At 48.6% G+C, this 10,753-nt stretch overlaps 1 non-coding gene across 1 annotated transcript; it reads left to right on the top strand.

Moving 5' to 3' along the window:
• Positions 1-3,557: 3,557 nt before the first annotated feature.
• On the top strand, positions 3,558-3,728 carry LOC134951776 (U1 spliceosomal RNA). The gene has a single exon (XR_010184453.1). It is a non-coding gene; the product is annotated as a U1 spliceosomal RNA (small nuclear RNA).
• Positions 3,729-10,753: the final 7,025 nt, after the last annotated feature.

Below are 10,753 nucleotides of genomic sequence, written 5' to 3'. Positions count from 1 at the left end.
GCTGCAATATAAACCTCTTTTTGGCAGAAATATAACATATATACAGCTGGGCACTGTATATATGTATGAGCCCCCGCCAATTGTACAGTTTAAGCAGGACAGAAGCCCGCCGCCGAGGGGGCGGGGCTTCTCCCTCAGCGCTCACCAGCGACATTTTTTCTCCACAGCACCGCTGAGAGGAAGCTCCCCGGACTCTCCCCTGCTTATACCACGGTAGACAAGAGGGTTGAAAAGAGAGGGGGGGGGGCACATAATTTGGCGCAAATTACTTACAGCAGCATTACTGTGCAAACATTAAGTTACTGTGCTATTCCTGGGTTATATAGCGCTGGGGTATGTGCTGGCATACTCTCTCTCTGTCTCTCCAAAGGGCAGAGCCGGCCATAGGCATAGGCAAACTAGGCAATTGCCTAGGGCATTTGATATGCCTAGGGGCATCAGCAACTTCTGCTGATTAAAATGATATGCGGCATGCCTATATTCTGTGTGTAGCATTTCATATGCAGATACAGCCACAGTCTCACACAGTATATAGGCGTGCTGCATATCATTTTAATCGGCAGAAGCTGCGTGTGCATCCTAACAACATAGCAATGCAAATAAGATGCATTTTAATAAAAAAAAGGTGCCCCAACGTTAGCATTGAGGCAAGATTTATGAGGACACATCTGTATCCAAGCAGAGGCAGAGGTCACAGTGTTAGTGGCAGTGTGAGTGCTGTGTGCATGTGAGTGGGTTGATTGTGCAGTAGTGTTCGGAATATGAGTAAGGAGCATTATGTGTGTCATGTAAAAATGCATTAATAATGTGCAACATATGGGTAAGGGGCACTATGTGTGTCATTATGTGTATAAGGGCATTAATAATGTGCGGCATATGTGTAAGGGACATTGGTGGTCATTTCGAGTTGTTCGCTCGGTAATTTTCTTCGCATCGCAGCGATTTTCCGCTAATTGCGCATGCGCAAGGGTGGTCATTCCGAGTTGTTCGCTCGGTAATTTTCTTCGCATCGCAGCGATTTTCCGCTAATTGCGCATGCGCAATGTTCGCTCTGCGACTGCGCAAAGTAAATTTGCTATGCAGTTAGGTATTTTACTCACGGCATTACGAGGTTCTTTCTTTGTTCTGCTGATCGTAGTGTGATTGACAGGAAGTGGGTGTTTCTGGGCGGAAACTGGCCGTTTTATGGGTGTGTGTGAAAAAACGCTGCCGTTTCTGGGTAAAACGCGGGAGTGTCTGAAGAAACGGGGGAGTGTCTGGGCGAACGCTGGGTGTGTTTGTGACGTCAAACCAGGAACGAAACTGACTGAACTGATCACAGTTGTCGAGTAAGTCTGGAGCTACTCAGAAACTGCTAAGAAGTGTCTATTCGCAATTCTGCTAATCTTTCGTTCGCAATTTTGATAAGCTAAGATTCACTCCCAGTAGGCGGCGGCTTAACGTGTGCAATGCTGCTAAAAGCAGCTTGCGAGCTTACAACTCGGAATGAGGGCCATTATGTGTAAAAGGGCATTAATAAAGGTTGTCATAATGTGTAAGACGCATTATGTTTATAAGGACATTAGTGATGTGTCTCATATGTGTAAGGGGCATTACTGTGTGGAATTATGTGTATAAATGCATTACTAATGTGTGGCATTATGTGTATAAGGTGCTCTAATATGTAGCGTTGCGTATAGAAAGGGCATTTACTGTGTCGTCTAATGTGAATAAAGAGCAATAGGGTGTGGTGTAATGTAAATAAGGAGCAATTCAGTGTGATGTAATGTGAATAAGGAGCACTACTGTGAGAAGTAACGTTTATAAGGTAAAGTAATACTACTGTGGGATGTAATGTGAATTATGGACACTATCGCGTGATCAAATGTGAATAAAATTGCAGTACTGTGTGGCGGAATTTTAATTGGGGGTACTATTGTGAGGACATGCCCATTGCCAGCAAAAACACACCCCTTTTTGGACTGTGCGCCAAATGTGCGAACTGTTCCTGTTTAAAATATAGGGGGTACAAACACCAAAATAAGTACTGTTATGGGTGAGGGTTGATGGTGCTGGGAAAGAGGTGCAAGGTCAGAGGCGGAACCAGCGGTGGTGCTAGGGGGCACCAGGCAAAATCTTGCCTAGGGCATCATATTGGTTAGGGCCAGCTCTGCCAAAGGGCCTTGTGGGGGAAATGTCTTCAGTAAAAGCATTCCCTGTGTGTGTGGTGTGTCGGTACGCGTGTGTCGACATGTCTGAGGAAGAAGGCTATATTAGAGAGGAGCGGGAGCAAATGAATGTGGTGTCTCCGCCGACACCTGATTGGATGGATATGTGGAATGTTTTAAATGCTAGTGTAAACTCATTGCACAAAAGATTAGACAAGGCTGAAGCTTTGGGACAGTCAGGGTCTCAACCCATGCCTGATCCTATGTCGCAGGGACTGTCAGGGTCTCATAAGTGCCCACTATCCAGATTGTTGACACAGATACCGACACGGATTCTGACTCCAGTGTCGATTACGATGATGCAAAGTTACAGCCAAAATTGGCAAAATACATTTGATATATGATTATGGCAATAAAAGATGTTTTGCACATCACAGAGGAGCCCCCTATCCCTGACAAGAGGGTACATATGTACAAGGGAAAGAAGCCTGAGGTAACCTTTTCCCCTCACACGAGCTGAACGAGTTATGTGAAAAAGCTTGGGATTTCCAAAAGGATTCTTATGGCGTATCCTTTCCCATCAACGGATAGGTTACGATGGGAATCCTCCCCTTGGGTGGACAAAGCATTAACACGCTTATCCAAGAAGTTAGCCCTCCCGTCCCAGGATACGGCTACCCTCAAAGAGTCTGCTGACCGCAAACAGGAGATTACCCTGAAGTCCATTTATACACATTCAGGTACCTTACTCAGACCGGCAATTGCGTCGGCCTGGGTGTGTATGTGTAGTGCTGTAGCGGCATGGACGGATACTCTAGATAAGGATACTATTTTATTGCCCCTGGGGCATATAAGAGATGCTGTCCTATATATGTGTGTATGCAAACTACAGGTGGTGCTGCATGGCTCACACCCTTTTACTTGTCTTGTAGAGCAACTCTGGAGCTGTTACTGGGTCCAGCTGCTGCAAGAAATCAGCTTGAATGCTTCAGGGGCTGGGGCATGGCCAACATGAGCCCCACACTGATGGGGGTGTATAAAGCGATCTAGGGGACATCCAAGCGCAACCCCACAAAGGCCGCCATGCCCTGCGTGACCATTTTCTCTTTTCATATGCAGACGAGGGTTGCAGCCAACTATACCCATTGCTTGGATGACATCACCATATGCGAATCCATCTGCTGCAGGCCTTCCCCCAGGAATGCTTGCACTAGTTGTTGCATTTGGTTTGTTGTTTGGGGGGTGCTTCAGTATTAGGCAGCCTTCTGCCCTCACACATTCGTCTGAAAATGTGTTCTCCCTGCAGTTGTTGTCCCCAGATGAGAGTTCCCTTGTGCTGCCTCAGTTGAATCTCCTTGACTTGACGGAGGTGTGCCTGAGCAGCGGCCCTCCCCAGCCCTATCTCAAATCATACTTATTTTGCTTAGGTGATACCATGGTCATGAAGATTGTTTTCCCAGGGTGAGGTTCATTCATTGCATTCTGGGTATGCTGACCTCTGTGATTTCCCCAAATGTGGGAATCTCGACTGCATAATTTGTGGTAGGGGGGGGGGGGGGACTGCATTTGTGCTTTCCCCTGGTTGGCTCTGGTATAATTTAGATCTCATTGTCTCAGGTCTCTCTCCCGCCTAGTTTGCTGTCTGTTTCCACTTCTCTTTTCTTGAGCCCCTCCCTTCTATGCCCTTGCGAACTATCCTGACTTCTCCCGTCTGCTTACTTTGTGCCTTCCAACGCACAATGCGAACTACAGGTGGTGTTGCAGGGCCCACACCCTTTTATTTGCATTACAGAGCAGCTCTGGAGCTGTTACAGTGCCCAGCTGCTGCAAGAAATCATCTTGAATGCTTCAGGGGCTGGGGCATGGCCAACATGAGCCCCACACCAAAGGAGGGTGGGGGGTGTTCAATGCGAACTAGGGGTCATCCAAGCGCCCCTTTTCTCTTTTCATATGCAGATGAGGGTTCCAGCCAACTTTGGCCCACTGCTTGGATGACATCACCGTATGCAAATCCGTCTGCTGCAGACCTTTCCCCAGGAATGCTTGTACTAGTTGTTGCATATGGTTTGATGTTTGAGGGTGCTTCAGTATTAGGCAGCCTTCCGCCCTCTCATTTTCATCTGAAAAGATGTGGTCTCCCTGCAGTTGTTGTCCCCAGACAAGAGTTCCCTTGTGCTTCCTCAGTTGAATCTCCTTAACTTGACGGGGGTGTGCTCGAGCAGCCGCCCTCCACAGCCCTATCCCAACACATGCTTTTCTTGCGTATGAGATCTCTTGATCATGAAGATAGTTCTCACAGGGTGAGGTTCATCCATTACATTTTAAAGTAGGAAGGTACAAATTACATATTCAAATTACATATATGTGCTGGATTCAAATGTTTTCCCCCCTTCCTTTCTCAATTGTGCCCATCAGCAGCTATTCTAATGTTGCTGCCAATGGGTGTGACACATTCATTTCTTCTGTGGGGTACACTGGACTCCACAAGGATTCACATTGGGGTGTAGAGTAGGATCTTGATCTGAGGCACCAACAGGCTCAAAGCTTTTGACTGTTCCCAAGATGCTCAGCGCCCCCTGCTCTATAACCTCGCTTCCATGAACAGGGAGCTCAGTTTGTAGTTGGTGCCTTCAGTAGCAGGCCACTTAACAGGGGGCTGCCTCAGGCAGCCTATTCTTAGCTATTAATTTTGACAAGAAAAGAAGAACTTTTTTTTATAAGAATCTACAAGGGCTGCAGCAGGTTAGGTCTAATAGACATCTTTACTGCAGCTCCATCACTCCCAGCGGCGCAGTATACTCCCGTGCCCTGGTTGCTGGGTCACTGCAGCGGAGGCTCCGGTTTCTTCCTAAGGTCAGTCACACACACACCGCCCTCCGGGATCACGAGGCCGCTGATGAAAGGGAGGTAAGGGACTTCTGTGCCCACACTATACCGTGATCCAGCGTGGCTGTAGGGGGTGGGCCATGTGCGCACTGGCGTGGACACTGATTACTGGGCAGCCGCTCCACTAGCCACCAGGGACAGTTAAGGAGCACAGCTCTGGGGGGTTTTTCTCTTATATTAACCCCATTTTGTACTACCCGCAGTGCATTGTGATAGGTAATAGAGCCTGATTCAGGTTGGATTGCAATCGCAATAAGCAATCCAACTGCAAAAATTGCTAAGAGCATACGCATGCGCCTGCATTTTCTGCGGCACCCCGCAGATAATGCGATCGCTTCTGACTGTCAATCGGTGCTGGGGCAGCAGGAGATGGAGCGGTGCATGGGCAGGGCTACAAAATGGGGTCGGCAACGGAGAAATAGGAGGCGTGGTCAGAGCTGCTGCATGACATCACATGCAGCAGCTGCGATCACAAAAATGGTGGCGGCTTCCTGCGCACACATACAGTCTGCACCAACAGGAGGCTAACCCATTTTTTATGATCACGCTGAACTGCACTGAGACTGCAATTTCAGTGTGGTCAAGAAGGGAGGCGGCATGCTGGGTGGCCCCAGCATGCGAACCAAAGGATTGCAAATTCTGTTACTTAGCAGAATTTGCAATCCTTACTGAATTAGGCCCATTGATTACAAAATGTATTTGTAAATATTTGAAGTTTTTCTTCAGGGACTAACACAAAAGATGCTTGGGGCTACTAACACATGGGTAAGCCACGTAAAGCTTCCCATGGGTCAGTGGCATCACAACGGGGTTGCGGCCCACACCCGAGTGTCACCCGCCAAGGGGGGTGACACCAAAGTGCCGGCTCCTCTTCAGTGACAGAATATGGGTGTTTCACTGTAACATTACGTGCAACACCCAGTTTCTGTCACTGTGCAGGAGCCAGCACCACTCACACACTAGTCCCCGGGTGCAGCACTCAACCCCCGGGATACCCGGAGCAACAAAATGGAGATTCAGGAAAACAGGCCACACCCCTACCTATGAGACCATGCCTCCTTTTTACCATTGCGCTGCTTATCTGCGCGCACTGCATTACAATCTCCCTCGCTGCCTCTCTGGGTGTCACCAATGATAGTGACACCTTTGCCATGCTTGTAGCAGCTGGTCCTAAGATCTACACCTCCAGCCCTGAGTGTTTGCCCTTGTGACTTGTTGATCATCATAGCGAAGCAGATTCTTACAGAAAACTGCAGGGGCTTAGATTGAAAAGAAAAACATTGACGAACCCATCATTTCAGCAACAGGGTCTGCCACACGGCTGACTGAAATGACTGGTTGGTTTGGGTCCCCACCAAAAAAGAAGCAATCAATCTCTCCTTGCACAAACTGGCTCTACAGAGGCAAGATGTCCACCTCATCATCCTCCGATTCCTCACCCCTTTCACTGTGTACATCGCCCCCCTCACATATTATTAATTCGTCCCCACTGGAATCCACCATCTCAGATCCCTGTGTACTTTCTGGAGGCAATTGCTGGTAAATGTCTCCACGGAGGAATTGATTATAATTCATTTTGATGATCATCATCTTCTCCACATTTTCTGGAAGTAACCTCGTACGCCGATTGCTGACAAGGTGAGCGGCTGCACTAAACACTCTTTTGGAGTACACACTGGAGGGAGGGCAACTTAGGTAGAATAAAGCCAGTTTGTGCAAGGGCCTCCAAATTGCCTCTTTTTCCTGCCAGTATACATACGGACTGTCGGACGTGCCTACCTGGATGCGGTCACTCATATAATCCTCCACCATTCTTTCAAAGGTGACAGAATCATATGTAGTGACAGTAGACGACATGTCAGTAATCGTTGCCAGGTCCTTCAGTCCGGACCAGATGTCAGCACTCACTCCAAACTGCCCTGCATCACCGCCAGCGGGTGGGCTCGGAATTCTTAGCCTTTTCCTTGCACCCCCAGTTGCGGGAGAATGTGAAGGAGGAGCTGTTGACGGGTCACGTTCCGCTTGACTTGACAATTTTCTCACCAGCAGGTCTTTGAACCTCTGCAGACTTGTGTCTGCCGGAAAGAGAGATACAATGTAGGTTTTAAATCTAGGATCGAGCACGGTGGCCAAAATGTATTGCTCTGATTTCAACAGATTGAATCCTGGTTAAGCGAATTAAGGGCTCCATCCACAAGTCCCACATGCCTAGCGGAATCGCTCTGTTTTAGCTCCTCCTTCAATGTCTCCAGCTTCTTCTGCAAAAGCCTGGCAGTGTCTGAACTGACTTCACGTGTGGCAAGTTCAAAGGGTTGCAGAACCTTACACAACGTTGAAATCATTCTCCACTGCGCTTGAGTCAGGTGCATTCCCCCTCCTTTGTCTATATCGTGGGTAGATGTATAGGCTTGAATGGCCTTTTGCTGCTCCTCCATCCTCTGAAGCATATAGAGGGTTGAATTCCACCTCGTTACCACCTCTTGCTTCAGAGGATGGCAGGGCAGGTGCAGGAATGTTTGGTGGTGCTCCAGTCTTCGGCACGCGGTGGCTGAATGCAGAAAGTGGCCCGCAATTCTTCGGGCCACCGACAGCATCTCTTGCACGCCCCTGTCGTTTTTTTAAATAATTCTGCACCACCAAATTCAATGTATGTGCAAAACATGGGACGTGCTGGAATTTGCCCAGATGTAATGCACGCACAATATTGGTGGCATTGTCCGATGTCACAAATCCCCAGGAGAGTCCAATTGGGGTAAGCCATTCTGCGATGATGTTCCTCAGTTTCCGTAAGAGGTTGTCAGCTGTGTGCCTCTTTTGGAAAGCGGTGATACAAAGCGTAGTCTGCCTAGGAACGAGTTGGCATTTGCGAGATGCTGCTACTGGTGCCGCCGCTGCTGTTCTTGCTGCGGGAGGCAATACATCTACCCAGTGGGCTGTCACAGTCATATAGTCCTGAGTCTGCCCTGCTCCACTTAACCACGGACATGTGGACTAGTGGACCTTGGGTACAACTGCATTTTTTAGGACACTGGTGACTCTTTTTCTGAGGTCTGTGTACATTTTCGGTATCGCCTGCCTAGAGAAATGGAACCTAGATGGAATTTGGTACCGGGGACACAGTACCTCAATCAAGTCTCTAGTTGCCTCTGAATTAACGATGGATACCGGAACCACGTTTCTCACCACCCAGGCTGACAAGACCTGAGTTATCCGCTTTGCAGCAGGATGACTGCTGTGATATTTCATCTTCCTCGCAAAGGACTGTTGGACAGTCAATTGCCTACTGGAAGCAGTACAAGTGGTCTTCCGACTTCCCCTCTGGGATGACGATCGACTCCCAGCAGCAACAACAGCAGCGCCAGCAGCAGTAGGCGTTACACTCAAGGATGCATCGGAGGAATCCCAGGCAGGAGAGGACTCGTCAGACTTGCCAGTGACATGGCCTGCAGGACTATTGGCTTTCCTGTCTAAGGAGGAAATTGACACTGAGGGAGTTGGTGGTGTGGTTTGCAGGAGCTTGGTTACAAGAGGAAGGGATTTAGTGGTCAGTGGACTGCTTCCGCTGTCATCCAAAGTTTTTGAACTTGTCACTGACTTATGATTAATGTGCTGCAGGTGACGTATAAGGGAGGATGTTCTGAGGTGGTTAACGTCCTTACCCCTACTTATTACAGCTTGACAAAGGCAACACACGGCTTGACACCTGTTGTCCGCATTTGTGTACAGGATGCATACCTTCATGTCCCCATTTATCCATCTCATCAGGCGTACCTCAGATTTGCGGTACAGGATTGTCATTGCCAATTTCAGACGTTGCTGTTTGGTCTCTCCACGGCCCAGAGAATTTTCACCAAGGTAATGGCGGAAATGATGGTTCTCCTGCGTAAGCAAGGTGTCACAATTATCCCGTACTTGAGCGATCTCATAAAAGCGAGATCAAGAGAGCAGTTGCTGAACAGCGTATCACTTTCACTGAAAGTGTTACAGCAACACGGCTGGATTTTCAATATCCCAAAGTCACAGTTGGTTTCTACGACTCGTCTGTCTTTCTTGGGCATGATTCTGGACACAGACCAGAAGAGAGTTTATCTCCCGATAGGAAAGGCCCAGGAACTCATGACTCTTGTCAGGAACCTATTGAAACCAAAACTTGTGTCAGTGCATCACTGCACTCGAGTCCTGGGAAAGATGGTGGCATCATACGAAGCCATTCCATTCGGCAGGTTCCATGCGAGGACTTTCCAATGGGACCTACTGGACAAGTGGTCTGGGTCACATTTGCAGATGCATTGGTTGATCACCCTGTCCCCCAGGGTCAGGGTATCACTCCTGTGGTGGCTGCAGAGTGCTCACCTTCTCGAGTGACGCAGATTCGGCATTCAGGACTGGATCCTGGTGACCACAGAGGCAAGCCTCCAAGGTTGGGGAGCAGTCACACAGGGAAGAAATATCCAAGGTCTTTGGTCAAGTCAAGAGACTTGTCTTCACATCAACATCCTGAAACTAGGGGCCATATACAATGCCCTACGTCAAGCGGAGACCTTACTTCGCGACCAACCGGTTCTGATCCAGTCAGACAACGTCACCGCAGTGGCTCATGTAAACCGCCAAGGCAGCACAAGGAGCAGAGTGGCGATGGCACAAGCCACCAGAATTCTTCGCTGGGTGGAGAATCACGCAAGCGCACTGTCAGCAGTGTTCATTCTGGGAGTGGACAACTGGGAAGCAGACTTCCTCAGCAGACACGACCTACATCCGGGAGAGTGGGGACTTCATCAGGAAGTCTTTGCACAGATTACAAGTCGGTGGGAACTGCCACAGATAGACATGATGGCGTCCCGGCTCAACAAAAAGCTACAGTATTATTGCGCAAGGTCAAGAGACCCTCAGGCAGTAGCTGTAGACACCTTAGTGACACCGTGGGTGTTCCGGCCGGTCTATGTATTTCCTCCTCTTCCTCTCATACCCAAGGTGTTAAGGATAATAAGACAAAGAGGAGTGAGAACAATCCTCATTGTTCCAGATTGGCCACGGAGGACCTGGTATCCGGATCTGCAGGAAATGCTCACAGAAGATCCGTGGCCTCTTCCTCTAAGACAGGACCTGTTGCATCAGGGGCCCTGTCTGTTCCAAGACTTACCGCGGCTGCGTTTGACGGCATGGCGGTTGAATGCCGGATCCTAGCAGTGAAAGGCATTCCGGTTGAGGTCATCCCTACGCTGATAAAGGCTAGGAAGGATGTAACGTCAAAACATTACACCGTATATGGTGAAATTATGTTTCTTGGTGTGAGGCCAGGAATGCTCCTACGGAAGAATTCCATCTGGGCCGTTTCCTTCACTTCCTACAAACTGGAGTGAATTTGGGCCTAAAATTAGGCTCTATTAAGGTCCAGATTTCGGCCTTATCCATTTTCTTTCAAAAAGAATTGGTTTCTCTTCCAGAAGTTCAGACTTTTGTAAAAGAAGTGCTGCATATTCAGCCTCCTTTTGTGCCTCCGGTGGCACCTTGGGACCTTAACGTGGTGTTAAGTTTTCTAAAATCACACTGGTTTGAACCACTTAAAACGGTGGAGTTAAAATATCTCACATGGAAGGTGGTCATGTTATTAGCCTTGGCTTCGGCTAGGCGAGTGTCGGAATTAGCGGCTTTGTCACATAAAAGCCCATATTTGGTGTACCATGTGGATAGAGCGGAATTGCGGACCCGTCTTCAATTCC

The sequence above is a fragment of the Pseudophryne corroboree genome, chromosome 8 (assembly GCF_028390025.1).
Source record: "Pseudophryne corroboree isolate aPseCor3 chromosome 8, aPseCor3.hap2, whole genome shotgun sequence".
In the NCBI taxonomy this organism is placed as follows: Eukaryota; Metazoa; Chordata; class Amphibia; order Anura; family Myobatrachidae; genus Pseudophryne; species Pseudophryne corroboree.
The sequence above is the reverse complement of the archived record's forward strand: the minus strand, read 5'-3'. Positions and strand labels throughout refer to the sequence as shown.